Source organism: Leuresthes tenuis, unplaced genomic scaffold (genome assembly GCF_036924035.1).
Source record: "Leuresthes tenuis unplaced genomic scaffold, fLeuTen1.0.hap1 SCAF_4, whole genome shotgun sequence".
Lineage (NCBI taxonomy): Eukaryota > Metazoa > Chordata > Actinopteri > Atheriniformes > Atherinopsidae > Leuresthes > Leuresthes tenuis.
In genome coordinates this window covers 29,874,647-29,892,413 of record NW_027325358.1, presented here as the reverse complement: position 1 = coordinate 29,892,413, position 17,767 = coordinate 29,874,647, and the positions used below count along the sequence as shown (strand labels likewise).

The 17,767-nt window shown below is 43.5% G+C and overlaps 3 non-coding genes across 3 annotated transcripts; 2 read left to right on the top strand and 1 right to left on the bottom strand.

Moving 5' to 3' along the window:
- Positions 1-691: 691 nt before the first annotated feature.
- LOC140306147 (U2 spliceosomal RNA) lies at positions 692-879 on the top strand. The gene has a single exon (XR_011915502.1). It is a non-coding gene; the product is annotated as a U2 spliceosomal RNA (small nuclear RNA).
- Positions 880-12,569: 11,690 nt separating this feature from the next.
- On the top strand, positions 12,570-12,757 carry LOC140306125 (U2 spliceosomal RNA). Its single transcript, XR_011915483.1, has one exon. It is a non-coding gene; the product is annotated as a U2 spliceosomal RNA (small nuclear RNA).
- A 4,413-nt stretch (positions 12,758-17,170) lies between these two features.
- On the bottom strand, positions 17,171-17,358 carry LOC140306169 (U2 spliceosomal RNA). Its single transcript, XR_011915522.1, has one exon. It is a non-coding gene; the product is annotated as a U2 spliceosomal RNA (small nuclear RNA).
- Positions 17,359-17,767: the final 409 nt, after the last annotated feature.

Sequence of the window (17,767 nt, the reverse complement as noted above, 5' to 3'; positions counted from 1 at the left end):
CAGTCAGACAACATACAAGAACATATACCCCAGCCGGCATTGCTCCCTGCCTATTTTCATACAACTCACTATGTGTGCGCACACCTTTATTCACAAACTCTTCAACTTATACTCTTTTACCGAAGCTGCTACAGCTCGATTGGCCAAATACCCTTAGATCCTATTTCGGTGAATTTGACATCTGCCTTGTATGTAACAGATTAGCGGTTTAGCAGTTTTAATTTAGTTTGAGTGAAGGAATTCATTTTATAGCAAAATCCGAAATCGTGAAGAACTCATGAAAGTAAGCTTATTCTCGGATTCCTGAAACTTTAGATTTGCTCTTTCTTTTACTGCAAAGTACAACGTTGAGCAGCACTAATGAGTTGTTTCTATTTTTGGCAGGCTTTACCTTTGCGGATGAAGCCCTTTCTGTCTGTGCAAAAGAATTCTTGTTACTGTGCAGAGTGACTTCTCTGAGTAGAGTCGCCTTACTTGTGCCGATGTTCGAAGCTGGAGTGCAAAGTTGTTGCTTGAATGGTGCTCGCTGGAGCGTGTGGTAGTGTAAAGTTATACCATTTAAAAGGGCTGAAGAGTGCTCAGTGCAGCGGGTGGGCGGAGGTGCAAAGTGACACTATGGCCATAAAAAGAACACCGCTACAAGTGCGCATTGTGCCAGGAAGGGCCCTCGGACGTGAACCAGTGGACAGATATCGCTTCTCGGCCTTTTGGCTAAGATCAAGTGTAGTATCTGTACTTATCAGTTTAATATGTGATATGTCTATGCAAGGACTACATATTAAATGGATTTTTATCAATAGGAGTTGAAAAAGGAGCTTGCTCCGTTCACTCCAAGCATCGACCCGGTACTGCAGTGCTGCTGGGAACGGTGCGCTCTCCTCTGCTCTTGTGAAAAAGCAAACAGCGGTGCAGGATGGAAGTTTCTTTTAATCTGCTGAGAAAAGAGAGTGAATGCGAAGCAGACTTTAACACGGCTCTGGGAGCGAGCCGAGTGCGGGCTAACCAGGAGAATTGCTTGAAAGAAACGCGACACCGAATGAGCGGTCAGAACAAAGCCTCAATACGGTGTTCCTGTGGTGTTTTTATAAAATGCGGTGTAAAAAAAGGTGTGAATGCCCCATAGAAAACTAAAAGGTGGAGCGGAAGTGTTCGGCTGCAAGAAGGTGTGAATGTCCGACTATATTTGATGAAAAGCAGGTGAAGCAAGGTCTGAATGCCCAACCTTACATCATCAAAAGCGAGATCAGAGGTTTTTGGCTGCAAGAAGGCCATAGTTGGCCAAAAGCGGGTAAGGTGCGAATGATCGGCTAAATATCAACAAAAGTGGGGGCGGAGGTCTTCGGATGCAAGTGGGTGTGAATATCCCACCATACAAGTATGGTGGAGAGGAAGCTGTGAATGGCCGACCATAGTTTGCAAAATGCGGGTGAGAAAAGGTGCGAATGTCCAACCATACATGATCAAAACAGGGAGCGGAGGTGTTTGGCTGCGACAAGGTGTGAATGTCCACCCATAATTAATGAAAAGCGGGCAACAAGTAGGTTCGAATGCCCAACCATACATCATCAAAAGCAGGAGTGGATGTGTTCGGCTACAAGAAGGTTTGAATGTCCGAGCATAGTTTGTAAAAAGCGGGTAAGAAAAGGTTCGAATGCCCGAACATACACCATCAAAAGAGGGAGCGGAGGTGTTCCGCTGTAAGACGGTGTGAATGTCCGACCATAGTTGGTAAAAAGTGGGTATGAAAAGGTTCGAATGCCCAAATTCGGCTGCAAAAAAGTGTGTTCGGCTGCAAAAAGGTGTGAATGTTCGACTAAATTTTATAAAAAGCGGGTAAGACAAGGTGCGAATGTCCGAACATACACCATCAAAAGAGGGAGCGGAGGTGTTCCGCTGTAAGATGCTGCGAATGTCCGGCCATAGTTGGTAAAAAGCGGGTAAGAAAAGGTTAAAAAACCCGACTGTACACAATCAATAGCGGAAGCGGAGTTGTTCGGCTACAAGAAGGTGTGAAAGTCCACCAATAATTACTGAAAAATGGGTAAGAAAAGACGTGAATGCCCAACTATACATCATCAAAAGCAGAAGTGGATGTGTTCGGCCACAAGAAGGTTTGAATGTCCGACCATAGTTTGTAAAAGGCGGGTAAGAAAAGGTTCGAATGCCCGTACATACACAATCAAAAGAGGGAGCGGAGGTGTTTCGCTGCAAGAAGGTGTGAATGTCCGAGCATAGTTTGTAGAAAGTGGGTAAGAAAAGGTTCGAATGCCAGAACATACACCATCAAAAGAGGGAGCGGAGGTGTTCCGCTGTAAGAAGGTGTGAATGTCCGACCATAGTTGGTAAAAAGCGGGTAAGAAAAGGTTCGAATGCCAAAATATACACCATCAAAAGCGGAAGCCGAGGTGTTCGGCTGCAAGTAGGTGTGAATGTCAGATCATAATTTGCAAAAAGCTGATGAGAAAGGTGTGAATGACCGACAATAATTGCTGAAAAATGTGTTAGAAAAGGTAAGAATGCCGGACCATTCATCATCAAAAGCGGGAGAAGAGGTGTTCGGCTGCAAGAAGCTGTGAATGTCCAGCCATAATTACTCAAAAACGGGTAAGAAAAGGTAGTATTGCCAGACCAAAAAAGGGAGCGGAGGTTTTCCGCTGTAAGAAGGTGTGAATATCCGACCATAATTGGTAAAAAGCGGGTAAGAAAAGGTGCGAATGCCCGACAATGTATGATCAAAAGAGGGAACGGAGGTTTTCGGCTGCAAGAAGGTCTAAATGTCCAACCATAATTTGTAAAAACCGGGGAAGAAAAAGGCTCAGAAGCCCAACTATACACCATCAAAAGCGGGAGCGGAGGTGTTCAACTGCAAGAAGGTCTGAATGTCCATCAATAATTGCTAGAAAACATGAAAAAAAATTTTCGAATATCCAACCGCACATGATCATAAGTGGGAGAGGAGGTGTTCAGCTGCAAGAAGGTGTGAATGTCCACCCATAATTCCTCAAAAATGGGTAAAAAAAAAGGTGCGAATGCCCAACCATACATCATCAAAAGCAGGACTGGATGTGTTAGGCTACAAGAAGGTTTGAATGTAAGAGCATAGTTTGTAAAAAGCGGGTAAGAAAAGGTTCGAATGCCCGAACATACACCATCAAAAGAGGGAGCGGAGGTGTTCCGCCATAAGAAGGTGTGAATGTCCGACCGTAGTTGGTTAAAATACCCGACTGTACACAATCAATAGCGGGAGCGAATGTGTTCGGCTACAAGGTGTGAATGGCCGACCATTTTTTGTAAATAGCGGGTAAGAAAAGGTGCGAATGCCCAACAATGTATGATCAAAAGAGGGAGCGGAGGTTTTCGGCTAAAAGAAGGTCTGAATGTCCAACCATAATTTGTAAAAACCGGGGAAGAAAAGGCTCGAAAGCCCGACTATACACCATCAGAAGCGGGAGCAGAGGGGTTCAGCTGCAAGAATGTCTGAATGTCCATCAATAATTGCTAGAAAACATGAAAGAAAATTTTCGAATATCAAACCGCACATGATCATATGCGGGAGAGGAGGTGTTCAGCTGCAAGAAGGTGTGAATGTCCACCCATAATTCCTGAAAAATGGGTAAAAAAAGGTGCGAATGCCCAACCATACATCATCAAAAGCATGTGTGAATGTCAGATCATAATTTGCAAAAACCTGATTGTGTGCAGCTGAACACCTCTGCTCCCGCTTTTGATGGTGTATAGTCGGGCTTTCGAGGCTTTTCTTCAACGGTGTTTACAAATTATGGTTGGAAATTCAGACCTTGCAGCCGAACACCTCCGCTCCCTCTTTTGATCATACATTGTCAGGCATTCGCACCTTGTCTTACCCGCTTTTTACAAACCATGGTCGGACTTTCACACCTTCTTGTAGCCGAACACATACGCTCCCACTATTGATTGTGTACAGTCGGGTATTTTAACCTTTTCTTACCCGCTTTTTACCAACTATGGTCGGACATTCCATTGCATGCAATACTCTCCCATGGTCCTGATTCATTACCCAAATCCCTTGGTCTCTGATGACCGCTGTGCTTGCTGACTTTCTCAAGGATGCGGTGTACAAAATCATCAGTCCCTTCACCAGGTTTCTGTTTGCAGGTGTAAATGTGGGACATATTGATTTTGGTTGGAAATTGAGTGGTGATGGCTTGACACAGTCTTTGGATGGCTGCTTCATATTGAGCGTTATCATTATGTCCTCGTTCACTGTTGGTAGGTCGCAAATCCAGTTGTAGCATACTGGCCTCTATTTTGCCGAGGTCGGTCGGTTTGAACTTTTTTGCCAATATGCGACGCAATTCAACCCCAGTCGGGCAGAATTGTGCGCAGAAATCTCGCAACTCGTCAGCAAAATGGGGTCCAGAAATCTCTGGATCTGGTAAGCATTGTTATGCTTCCATGATGTCAGTCTCAGTCCAGGGTCGATAAACCAGTAATGGTCCAGTGGGAACTGCAACTTTAACCATAGGCATGGTTTGAATCTGGTTTTGTTTTTTCTCACGTTTAGATCTCTGAAGTCCAGATTGTGGGTAAAGGATTTTTGTCACTTGCGTTAAAAGTTCTTGGGCAGGTACGCTGGAGAACCAAACGTCTTCCTTTTCCTCATCATCAGACCTCAATTTCTTCCCGAGGGAGGATGGAAGAAGTCCCTTCTTCCCGAGAGCCAGAGGCTTGTGGCAGGGCTGGCTGTTGTTGTTGCAGGCGTCGTGGAGGGCAGGAGTCCAGGTCTGGATCCGGCACAGCTAATACTAAATTATTATCATCATTCCGTCATGGCATTTGTTTAACATTTTCCTTTCTTTCTCTTAATACACTTTATTTTTTCCAAAATTCTATACCTTTCTTACTTCTTATTTAAACTTAATTTTCTTTTTTTTGCTTCATCTCTTTCTCATATTTGCAAAACTTTTCTTCTAATTTTCTTATTTCTAACATACTAAAAGAACCTTCAGGTGGAAAACCTCTGGACCATATGTCTTTTTCATTTCATCATGCTCAGGTCCCCCGGTAGGGTCAAAAGTCTGAGACCTACTGTTTCCCATTCTCAGACTTGGAATGGGGAAATATATTCCTTCACTCAAAGGACGTCTCCAATGAGGACCTTAATCTGTACTCACACTTCTTCGGAGTACTTCACACTTCTTCGGACTGCTTCAAAAGTTTCACTTACCCGTGAAATCTCTGTCTCACTAATGACACAACCGGGAAACCCTCTTTTATTCAAATAAAAACTAAAAAGCAGTCCTATCGTCTCAGACTATCATATTTCAAAAATGATCCCAGCGCTGGTATTCAGGAAAAGGACCTGCCAGTCCTCTCTCTCAGAAAAGGCCTTGGAGGTATGAGGCTGGAACAGCTACTTCAGTCCAGGCTGGCCATGCACTGCGATCCGGTCCAGAGACACCAGTCGAGGGATCCTGTTCGTGACGCCAAAATTGTGGTGGAAATTTAGTAACGCACAGAGTCAGTTATTTTCTTCTGAGGAGATAAGAGGCTTTAATAATAATATCTTGAAAGAGAGAACAACACAGTACAGAATACAGAGTTGCTATGACCACTGAAGTAAAAACACACAGTTATATTGCCCGCTCATCACGTCATCTGTCTTTGGTTGATAGTTGATTGTTCTTCTAACTTTCCTCCCCAACCATCAGTTTAGGTTACCCAAAAGGAGTGTATTGCTCCATCACAAGTATGCTTCTTTCACATACAGGGTAATATGAAGAATTTTATGCCTGAAACCTATTTAGACATGCAAAAATATGAAGGACAAAGCAGTTTTAACTTGGTTTGAGTGAAGGAATTCATTTTATAACAAAATCTGAAATTGTGTAGAACTCGTGAAAATAAGCTTATTCTCGGATTCCTAAAGGTTTAGTGTTGTTCTTTCCTATCCTGCAAAGTACAACGTTCTTTTTTGTTTAAAGCTATTTAGACATGGATAAATATGAAGGACAAAGCAGTTTTAACTTGGTTTGAGTGAAGGAATTAATTTTATATCAAAATCCGGAATTGTGTAGAACTCGTGAAAAGAAGCTTATTCTTGAATTCCTGAAAAAATTTAGTGTTGTTGTTTCCTATCCTGAAAAGTACTACGTTTGTTTTTGTTTAAAGCTATTTAGACATGGATAAATATGAAGTACAAAGCAGTTTTAACTTGGTTTGAGTGAAGGAATTCATTTTATATCAAAATCCGATATTGTGTAGAACTCGTCAAACGACGCTTATTCTCGGATTCCTGAAAAGGTTTAGTGTTGTTCTTTCCTATCCTGCAAAGTACAACGTTCTTTTTTGTTTAAAGCTATTTAGACATGGATAAATATGAAGGACAAAGCAGTTTTAACTTGGTTTGAGTGAAGGAATTCATTTTATATCAAAATCCGAAATTGTGTAGAACTCGTGAAAATAAGCTTATTCTCGGATTCCTAAAGGTTTAGTGTTGTTGGCAGCAGAATTGTAGTCTGAATACCTTTATGCCAAACAGATTTGCTTTGCCAAGGGAAGTTTTTTAAATGTTTATTGTTTATGTTTACAGAGACTGGCTGCAATAGGCATCCCCGCTACCTGGGACCCAACACAGGGCAGGAGGGCCTGATGTCCATCAGGCTCGGGGCCTGCAGTCACCATATTCCGGGAGCTACTGTACCCCCAGAAGGAACCAATCCCGCCCCACACCACTCAACCCAACCCCACCCCGGAGGACCTCTACAAAAACAAACAAACAACAACAAAAATCAAACAAACAAACAAACAAATCACCCGGTCACACCAGTCGCAGCAGCCCGGGCCTGAGACCCACCATCACCCAGGCCCCCCCAGGCCCCTCCCAACAGGGGAAAAGCACACCCCCACACAGACCCCCTCCCCCTCACCGCACGCCCCAACACCCTAAAAAAAACAACCACCTGCGGACACCTTGGAGTTCCCAGAGCAACAAGCCCGGCACCAGGACCTGCACCCACCCACGCATACTGTGGCATGTCCAGGGCAACCCAGACCCCCCAGGCACAGGCAGGGCCCCGCCCCGGGCACAAGGCAGCGGCAAGCCACCAGGTCAAGGCCCAGCTCCACCACCCACGCCAGAGCGGCCCGGTCACCCGGTACAGAGCCAGCAGCCACCACCCCAAGGCCCCTAAGGGACCCCGCCCCACACCGCAAGACAGCCCAACCCGCAAGCCCCCAAAACTGCCCTCCAAGCCTGACACACAGTGCCCCCTAGCAATGACCAAACCGGTCCCCACGATCCGAGAGACCACCAGACGCCCGAAGCCACACAGCCCCCCCCAGCACACACTCAACCGCCCAGAGCGATTTCTAAACTGGTTAATACACAGATTGTTCTTCGCTTTCCAGTTCATGAGAATAGTTTTCTTTGCTATACATAACACTGTGAGGATCATGTGTGCTAAGCTAAATTCCACGTTGATGTTGTCTAAGTCACCCAGTATGCACAGTGTGGGGCATGCAGGAATGCTACACTTTAGCCATGTTGATAGGTCCGCACAGACTTCAAGCCAGAACTTCTGGACAGGCGCACAAAACCACAAAGCGTGTGCATAATCATCAGATGTGTTATCTGTGCAATGTGAGCAGATGTTTGAGTGTGTTAGACCCATCCTGAACATCCTTTAAGCTGTATAGTGTGTTCTATGAAGAATTTTGTATTGTATGAGCTGTAAATTAGGATTTTGAGTCATTCTGAAGGTGTTCAAACATATTTGTGGCCAGAAGCTATGACTAGAACTGATGGATAAATCTGCCTCCCATTTTGAGGACGGTAGAGACATTGTGTCATCTATCTTAGACAATAATTTATATATTTTTGATAGTAGTTTTGGGGTGCAGATGCTTAGAAATTCTGCTACCCTAATCGGGAGTTGTAAGTCTGGTTGGTGGAGGATATATTTCTTTGTTATTATAGACTTAAGTTGTTGATATTCTAGGAATTTATTGCTGCCTATCTCATGTTGTGATATGAGCTCATCAAATGAAATAAAATGTCCATTTTGGATTATATGTTCCAGATGTTTGATTCCTTTGATCTTCCACAGAGTAAAGTTTAGCATTTTTTTGTTTTGCAGGATGTCAGGATTGTTCCAGATGGGTGTAAGCTTACACGGGACAAGTGAAGACTTTGTTATTTTAAGAAATTCCCACCAGGCTGTCAGAGAGGTGCTGATGTTAATGCTTTTGAAACATTTGTGATTTTTTACGTTTTGACTAATAAGTGGCAGGTCAGAGATTTCCAGATTATCACACAATGCTTGTTCTATATTTATCCATGTTCATCTATTGGGCTAGGTTTAAACCATTTTGATATATACCGTAACCTATTGGCTAAGGAATAGTGCTGAAAATTAGGTAAATCTAATCCACCACTGTCCTTGGTCTTCTGTAGGGTTTTTAAACTAATACGTGGTGGTTTGTTTTTCCACAGAAATTTGGAGATGCATGAATCTAGTGACTTAAACCAAGTAGCAGGTTGGTTTTATGGGGATCATTGAGAACAAATAGTTAACTTTTGGTAGTATCATCATTTTAATGGTTGTAACTCTCCCCATAAGTGATATAGGTAAGGACTTCCAACGAGAGAGATTGTCCTCTACTGTCTTTAATAATTGCACATAAATTAGCTTTGTTAGCTCTGAGAGCCTGGAGGAAATGTTTATGCCTAAATATCTAATATTTCCTGACTGTAAAGTGATCGCAGGTATATTCTGGACCCTACAGTCAGAAAGTGCTGAGAATTTATTTATGAGTGTGATCGTGTGAGTGAGAGACGTCTGTGAGTTCTGAAGGAAAAGTAATACATCATCAGCATAAAGACTTATTTTATTCTCAATATTTTGGGGTTGGTTGTCTTTAATATTTCTATCTTGTCTGATAGCAGCTGCTTAAGGTTTGATGAAAATAGCAAAAAGTGAGGGAGAAAGTGAGCAACCCTGTCTTGTACTTCTCTGCAGACTGAAGCTTGGAGAAGTTTGATCATTTGTCCTGACACTTGCATTTGGGGAGTCAGTTATTTTCTTGTGAGGAGATAAGAGGCTTTAATAATAATATCTTGCAAGAGAGAACAACACAGTACAGAATACAGAGTTGCTCTGACCACTGAAGCAAAAACACACAGTTATATTGCCCGCTCATCACGTCATCTGTTTTTGGGTATAATTGATTGTTCTTCTAACTTTCCTCCCCAACCATCAGTTGAGGTTACCCAGACACACTCATAAATACCAGCCTAACCCTGTCCCCCCTAAAGTGCAGCTATCTCATTATAACAAGCCCACCATTGTAAAGAGGAATTTAAGAAAACAGGGCAGGGTGGTACCTTGCAGCTCGGTCATTTGCAGGTTATACACAGTAACACTCAATACAATGCATATAAGAATTATTTTCCATTACATTCCTCCCTTTTGATTATAATAATACCATTATATTAATCAACCCAAAAGAAACAAGGAAAATAATAACTTTATCTGTAAAACATCAGCCTGCATTTGCACACAACGTGAGTTTAAAATGGAGGCATCATATTAATAAAGGGTCCAATGATAAACAATCAAAACATGAACAATTAAACATGATTATCTTCATCCCTCTCTAAGTCAGCGTCACTAGAGGAAAAATTTTGAAAGCAAGAAAGTTATTTGAGTCATTTGGTCTTTTTCACACTGTTGTTTAGATGGACTACATAAAAGGATGTCATCCACATACTGCAAAAGAGCAGAGCCTGTGGTTGATTGAAGTTAATCCAGACTAGCTTTGAGGGCAGCATTGTAAATAGTGGGACTTTCACAGTACCCCTGGCATAACCGGGTAAAAGTCCAAGATCTCCCTTCAAACTAAAAAGCAAACCAAAATGGGCTATCAGGGTGCACTGGCGACAAGTCAACCACTGAGAAAAACTGTGCATCTGATGTAATTTGAGACAAAATAGTGTGTGGGTTGGGCACAGTAGGAGCATGTGGCTGAACTGCAGCATTCACCGCTTGGAGGTCCTGTACAAAACGCCATTCATCTGGCTGGCCAGCATCTTTAATCTTTTTAACAGGAATCAATGGAGTAAGCACAGGTGAATTTTCAAAAGGAACAATAACGCCTGTTTTCTGAAAAGATTGAAAAACAGGTTTAATCCCTTTAATTGCTTCAGGCTTAAAAGGGTATTGTTTTTTACATGGACAAAAGTCTGATTTAGGGGTGACAATTACTGGTTCACAGCCTTTTATCAACCCCACATCATATTTGCTCTTAGCCCAAAGATCATTGGGCACTTCAGCCAACATGGGTATCGAAGACAAATCTGTTTCAGATAAAAAACATGCTTCAAAATGTGATTCTGTGGTAGGAATTAAGTCCACAGTTCTTTGACAATGCATTGTACTCAAAAATGTTTTTTTGTATGCTGACAATCGTTCAGAAAACATCAAATTTGGATCAGCAGGTGAAACGGTCCACTCCATTTCTTTCTGACATGTAGCAACAAACTCTCCCACACCTTGTCACTGCCTGTGTGTACGTTTGGCCAAGGAAATGTGAGGGCGAGTACCACAAACATTAAAAAAATCGAAGTGCTCTGGAGTGAGCGACACAGCCAATAAAGTAGGCGCACATATTTTTTCACTTCTTCTCATAGTCATTGTCAGGCCCCAAAGAAATGTGTGATGTGCAGTGCAAATCAGTAGGTTGCATGAAATCAGAAAGGGGTGAAACTAACGCTTTTGCTTCTTCCACTAGTTGTTGTGAAAAAGGAGAGCTGGGAAGTTTCCACTCATAAGCATATGTAAGTGCCGATGAATCAAACTGCACTGCTGTGAAAACTTTGTCATGCTGTAACATAACCTTAACACCCTCTGGTGTAGAAGTTAAAATAATGCCTAATTTACACATGAGATCACAGCCCATCAGGTTAATGGGACACAACTCTGATAACAAAAATGAGTGTTTGAAGGAGAGCTCATCGGGAGTGACAACACGCAATGGGCATTGTCATTTTCTCCTTCACAACCTGGCCTGATGCAGACATACAGTAAACGTGGTTTCCACTTAACTTTGGAGGGCAATCAAACTCCCCTGACGTCACTACTGATGAACATAAGTTCCTATATTCTGAGAGAAATATCTTTGCTCTAGGACGGAAATAGCATGCAAAACTTTACTACGTGAATCACAGTCGGCAAGCGTTGCTTCACTACACAGAGCAGGAAAAATGTGTGAGTGTGTTTGTGCTATCACCCATTAGTGGAGGCTCCGCTGCCGCGTGACGTCCAGAACCTGCCTCCCACCCTCAGTCAGCCTTTTGCCCAATTTCATCACTTTTTAGCTGTGGACAGTCCTTCTTCCAGTGTCCAGTCTGGCCACAGTAAAAACAAATATTCGGATCATAGCTCTGGCGTGGCCCATTTCGACCTCCTCTCCCACACGTCCACGTCTTCGACTTCGGCCTCGTCCTCTGTTTACACAAACTACGTAATACATGGTCATGGTTGCCAAATGCAGCTCCTTTTCACACTTGTCCCTTTTGGTTGTCTTACGTGTCTCAACTTGGTTCTGAGCATGGCGAGCATATCGGCGAACGTCAGCCAAACGAGGACCCTCACACCATCCCACGTAAATGTTCTTTACTTCAGTGGCGACATCTATATAATATTGTCTGGGTCCCGTTAAAACATGTATTTTTCCCATCTAATTCCTTGTTTGCTTTAAAACAAGTATTCCCCATTTTCTATCCCTTCAGTAACCAACCAGTTTGTATGGAGTACACTGGAGCAACTTGACTGATCAGTAAAACACTGCTTTTGTTGTCACTGCAAGGCTTCCCCCGTCGGTTGTTTCACTGAGACACTACTGAGTAACTACAACTCAACACAGTTTATACACATAACATTCATATACATACTAACAAACAAACAAACAATAATTTATCGCAATTTTCTCATCTCTGTTTGAACGTACACCCAGGTAAATATTCCTGTAGTCTTCTCAACCCTTAGATCCTATTTCGGTGAATTTGACATCTGCCTTGTATGTAACAGATTAGCGGTTTAGCAGTTTTAATTTAGTTTGAGTGAAGGAATTCATTTTATAGCAAAATCCGAAATCGTGAAGAACTCATGAAAGTAAGCTTATTCTCGGATTCCTGAAACTTTAGATTTGCTCTTTCTTTTACTGCAAAGTACAACGTTGAGCAGCACTAATGAGTTGTTTCTATTTTTGGCAGGCTTTACCTTTGCGGATGAAGCCCTTTCTGTCTGTGCAAAAGAAATCTTGTTACTGTGCAGAGTGACTTCTCTGAGTAGAGTCGCCTTACTTGTTGCGACTGTGCCGATGTTCGAAGCTGGAGTGCAAAGTTGTTGCTTTAATGGTGCTCGCTGGAGCGTGTGGTAGTGTAAAGTTATACCATTTAAAAGGGCTGAAGAGTGCTCAGTGCAGCGGGTGGGCGGAGGTGCAAAGTGACACTATGGCCATAAAAAGAACACCGCTACAAGTGCGCATTGTGCCAGGAAGGGCCCTCGGACGTGAACCAGTGGACAGATATCGCTTCTCGGCCTTTTGGCTAAGATCAAGTGTAGTATCTGTACTTATCAGTTTAATATGTGATATGTCTATGCAAGGACTACATATTAAATGGATTTTTATCAATAGGAGTTGAAAAAGGAGCTTGCTCCGTTCACTCCAAGCATCGACCCGGTATTGCAGTGCCGCTGGGAACGGTGCGGTCTCCTCTGCTCTTGTGAAAAAGCAAACAGCGGTGCAGGAAGGAAGTTTCTTTTAATCTGCTGAGAAAAGAGAGTGAATGCGAAGCAGACTTTAACACGGCTCTGGGAGCGAGCCGAGTGCGGGCTAACCAGGAGAATTGCTTGAAAGATACGCGACACCGAATGAGCGGTCAGAACAAAGCCTCAATACGGTGTTCCCGTGGTGTTTTTATAAAATGCGGTGTAAAAAAAGGTGTGAATGCCCCATAGAAAACTAAAAGGTGGAGCGGAAGTGTTCGGCTGCAAGAAGGTGTGAATGTCCGACTATATTTGGTGAAAAGCAGGTGAAGCAAGGTCTGAATGCCCAACCTTACATCATCAAAAGCGAGATCAGAGGTTTTTGGCTGCAAGAAGGCCATAGTTGGCCAAAAGCGGGTAAGGTGCGAATGATCGGCTAAATATCAACAAAAGTGGGGGCGGAGGTCTTCGGATGCAAGTGGGTGTGAATATCCCACCATACAAGTATGGTGGAGAGGAAGCTGTGAATGGCCGACCATAGTTTGCAAAAAGCGGGTGAGAAAAGGTGCGAATGTCCAACCATACATGATCAAAACAGGGAGCGGAGGTGTTTGGCTGCGACAAGGTGTGAATGTCCACCCATAATTAATGAAAAGCGGGCAACAAGTAGGTTCGAATGCCCAACCATACATCATCAAAAGCAGGAGTGGATGTGTTCGGCTACAAGAAGGTTTGAATGTCGGAGCATAGTTTGTAAAAAGCGGGTAAGAAAAGGTTCGAATGCCCGAACATACACCATCAAAAGAGGGAGCGGAGGTGTTTCGCTGCAAGAAGGTGTGAATGTCCGAGCATAGTTTGTAGAAAGTGGGTAAGAAAAGGTTCGAATGCCAGAACATACACCATCAAAAGAGGGAGCGGAGGTGTTCCGCTGTAAGAAGGTGTGAATGTCCGACCATAGTTGGTAAAAAGCGGGTAAGAAAAGGTTCGAATGCCAAAATATACACCATCAAAAGCGGAAGCCGAGGTGTTCGGCTGCAAGTAGGTGTGAATGTCAGATCATAATTTGCAAAAAGCTGATGAGAAAGGTGTGAATGACCGACAATAATTGCTGAAAAATGTGTTAGAAAAGGTAAGAATGCCGGACCATTCATCATCAAAAGCGGGAGAAGAGGTGTTCGGCTGTAAGACGGTGTGAATGTCCGACCATAGTTGGTAAAAAGTGGGTATGAAAAGGTTCGAATGCCCAAATTCGGCTGCAAAAAACTGTTCGGCTGCAAAAAGGTGTGAATGTTCGACTAAATTTTGTAAAAAGCGGGTAAGACAAGGTGCGAATGCCTGACAATGTATGATCAAAAGCGGGAGCGGAGGTGTTCAGCTGCAAGAAGGTGTGAATGTCCTACCATAATTGCTGAAAAATGTGTTAGAAACGGTAAGAATGCCGGACCATACATCATCAAAAGCTAGAGAGGTGGTGTTCGGCTGCAAGTAGGTGTGAATGTCTGACTAAAGTTCAAATATATTAACAAAAGCGGGAGGAGAGGTCTTCGGATGAGTGGTTGAGAATTTCCAACCATAATCTATAAAATGCGGTGAAAAAAAAGGTGTGATAGATACCTAAAAGGTGGAGCGGAAGTGTTCGGCTGCAAGAAGGTGTGAATGTTATATATATAGTTGGTGAAAAGCAGGAAAAGCAAGGTCTGAATGCCCAATCTTACATCATCAAAAGCGAGATCAGAGGTGTTTGGCTGCAAGAAAACGGGTAAGGTGTGAATGACCGACTAAATATCAACAAAAGTGGGGGCGGAGGTCTTCGGATGCAAGTGGGTGTGAATATCCCACCATACAAGTATGGTGGAGAGGAAGCTGTGAATGGCCGACCATAGTTTGCAAAAAGCGGGTGAGAAAAGGTGCGAATGTCCAACCATACATGATCAAAACAGGGAGCGGAGGTGTTTGGCTGCGACAAGGTGTGAATGTCCACCCATAATTAATGAAAAGCGGGCAACAAGTAGGTTCGAATGCCCAACCATACATCAACAAAATCAGGAGTGGATGTGTTTGGCTACAAGAAGGTTTGAATGTCCGAGCATAGTTTGTAAAAAGCGGGTAAGAAAAGGTGCGAATGCCCGACAAAGTATGATCAAAAGAGGGTGGAGGTTTCCGGCTACAAGAAGGTTTGAATGTACGACCATAGTTTGTAAAAAGCGGGTAAGAAAAGGTGCGAATGCCCGAACATACACCATCAAAAGAGGGAGCGGAGGTGTTCCACTGAAAGACGGTGTGAATGTCCGACCATAGTTGGTAAAAAGCGGGTAAGAAAAGGTTCGAATGCCCGAATATATACCATCAAAAGCGGAAGCGGAGGTGTTCGGTTGTAAGAAGTTGTGAACGTCCGAATTTAGTCGAACACCTTTTTGCAGCCGAACAGTTTTTTGCAGCCGAATTTGGGCATTCGAACCTTTTCTTACCCACTTTTTACCAACTATGGTCGGACATTCACACCGTCTTACAGCGGAACACCTCCGCTCCCTCTTTTGATGGTGTATGTTCGGGCATTCGAACCTTTTCTTACCCGCTTTTTACAAACTATGCTCGGACATTCAAACCTTCTTGTAGCCGAACACATCCACTCCTGCTTTTGATGATGTATGGTTGGGCATTCGAACCTACTTGTTGCCCGCTTTTCATTAATTATGGGTGGACATTCACACCTTGTCGCAGCCAAACACCTCCGCTCCCTGTTTTGATCATGTATGGTTGGACATTCGCACCTTTTCTCACCCGCTTTTTGCAAACTATGGTCGGCCATTCACAGCTTCCTCTCCACCATACTTGTATGGTGGGATATTCACACCCACTTGCATCCGAAGACCTCCGCCCCCACTTTTGTTGATATTTAGTCGGTCATTCACACCTTACCCGTTTTCTTGCCGCCAAACACCTCTGATCTCGCTTTTGATGATGTAAGATTGGGCATTCAGACCTTGCTTTTCCTGCTTTTCACCAACTATATATATAACATTCACACCTTCTTGCAGCCGAACACTTCCGCTCCACCTTTTAGGTATCTATCACACCTTTTTTTTCACCGCATTTTATAGATTATGGTTGGAAATTCTCAACCACTCATCCGAAGACCTCTCCTCCCGCTTTTGTTAATATATTTGAACTTTAGTCAGACATTCACACCTACTTGCAGCCGAACACCACCTCTCTAGCTTTTGATGATGTATGGTCCGGCATTCTTACCGTTTCTAACACATTTTTCAGCAATTATGGTAGGACATTCACACCTTCTTGCAGCTGAACACCTCCTCTCCCACTTATGATCATGTGCGGATTGATTTTCGAAAATTTTCTTTCATGTTTTCTAGCAATTAAAAATGGACATTTAGACCTTCTTGCAGCTGAACACCTCCGCTCCCGCTTTTGATCATACATTGTCAGGCATTCGCACCTTGTCTTACCCGCTTTTTACAAAATTTAGTCGAACATTCACACCTTTTTGCAGCCGAACACAGTTTTTTGCAGCCGAATTTGGGAATTCGAACCTTTTCATACCCACTTTTTACCAACTATGGTCGGACATTCACACCGTCTTACAGCGGAACACCTCCGCTCCCTCTTTTGATGGTGTATGTTCGGGCATTCGAACCTTTTCTTACCCGCTTTTTACAAACTATGCTCGGACATTCAAACCTTCTTGTAGCCGAACACATCCACTCCTGCTTTTGATGATGTATGGTTGGGCATTCGAACCTACTTGTTGCCCGCTTTTCATTAATTATGGGTGGACATTCACACCTTGTCGCAGCCAAACACCTCCGCTCCCTGTTTTGATCATGTATGGTTGGACATTCGCACCTTTTCTCACCCGCTTTTTGCAAACTATGGTCGGCCATTCACAGCTTCCTCTCCACCATACTTGTATGGTGGGATATTCACACCCACTTGAATCCGAAGACCTCCGCCCCCACTTTTGTTGATATTTAGCCGATCATTCGCACCTTACCCGCTTTTGGCCAACTATGGCCTTCTTGCAGCCAAAAACCTCTGATCTCGCTTTTGATGATGTAAGGTTGGGCATTCAGACCTTGCTTCACCTGCTTTTCACCAAATATAGTCGGACATTCACACCTTCTTGCAGCCGAACACTTCCGCTCCACCTTTTAGTTTTCTATTGGGCATTCACACCTTTTTTTACACCGCATTTTATAAAAACACCACAGGAACACCGTATTGAGGCTTTGTTCTGACCGCTCATTCGGTGTCGCGTTTCTTTCAAGCAATTCTCCTGGTTAGCCCGCACTCGGCTCGCTCCCAGAGCCGTGTTAAAGTCTGCTTCGCATTCACTCTCTTTTCTCAGCAGATTAAAAGAAACTTCCATCCTGCACCGCTGTTTGCTTTTTCACAAGAGCAGAGGAGAGCGCACCGTTCCCAGCAGCACTGCAGTACCGGGTCGATGCTTGGAGTGAACGGAGCAAGCTCCTTTTTCAACTCCTATTGATAAAAATCCATTTAACATGTAGTCCTTGCATAGACATATCACATATTAAACTGATAAGTACAGATACTACACTTGATCTTAGCCAAAAGGCCGAGAAGCGATATCTGTCCACTGGTTCACGTCTGAGGGCCCTTCCTGGCACAATGCGCACTTGTAGCGGTGTTCTTTTTATGGCCATAGTGTCACTTTGCACCTCCGCCCACCCGCTGCACTGAGCACTCTTCAGCCCTTTTAAATGGTATAACTTTACACTACCACACGCTCCAGCGAGCACCATTAAAGCAACAACTTTGCACTCCAGCTTCGAACATCGGCACAGTCGCAACAAGTAAGGCGACTCTACTCAGAGAAGTCACTCTGCACAGTAACAAGATTTCTTTTGCACAGACAGAAAGGGCTTCATCCGCAAAGGTAAAGCCTGCCAAAAATAGAAACAACTCATTAGTGCTACTCAACGTTGTACTTTGCAGTAAAAGAAAGAGCAAATCTAAAGTTTCAGGAATCCGAGAAT